The sequence below is a fragment of the Anarrhichthys ocellatus genome, unplaced genomic scaffold (genome assembly GCF_004355925.1).
Source record: "Anarrhichthys ocellatus isolate YVR2014 unplaced genomic scaffold, GSC_Weel_1.0 scaffold182, whole genome shotgun sequence".
NCBI classification, from domain to species: Eukaryota; Metazoa; Chordata; class Actinopteri; order Perciformes; family Anarhichadidae; genus Anarrhichthys; species Anarrhichthys ocellatus.
The window spans coordinates 243,301-243,635 of NW_022280212.1; positions in this window are offsets into that span (position 1 = coordinate 243,301).

Genomic DNA, 335 nt, shown 5'->3' on the forward strand with positions numbered 1-335 from the left:
CACACACACACACACACACACACACACACACACACACACACACACACTTAGTAGAGAAGAAAACATAAACAAAACCTCCTGAACAAACAGTAACGCTACATCTCCTCCTCCTCTTCTTCTTCTTCTTCTTCTTCTTCTCCTCTTACACAGAGAGTCTGAATGCACGACCGCAAGTCTCCGCAGTTTGCAGGAGACCGTCACTGTAGCTGCCTTGTACTGGCTCCGCCCCCAAACGCACAGTTGGAGAACGCACAGCTAGAGAGAACACCCAGCGGGAGGACGTCCAGCTGGAGAACGCCACGATGGAGAACGCCACGATGGAGAACGCCACGATG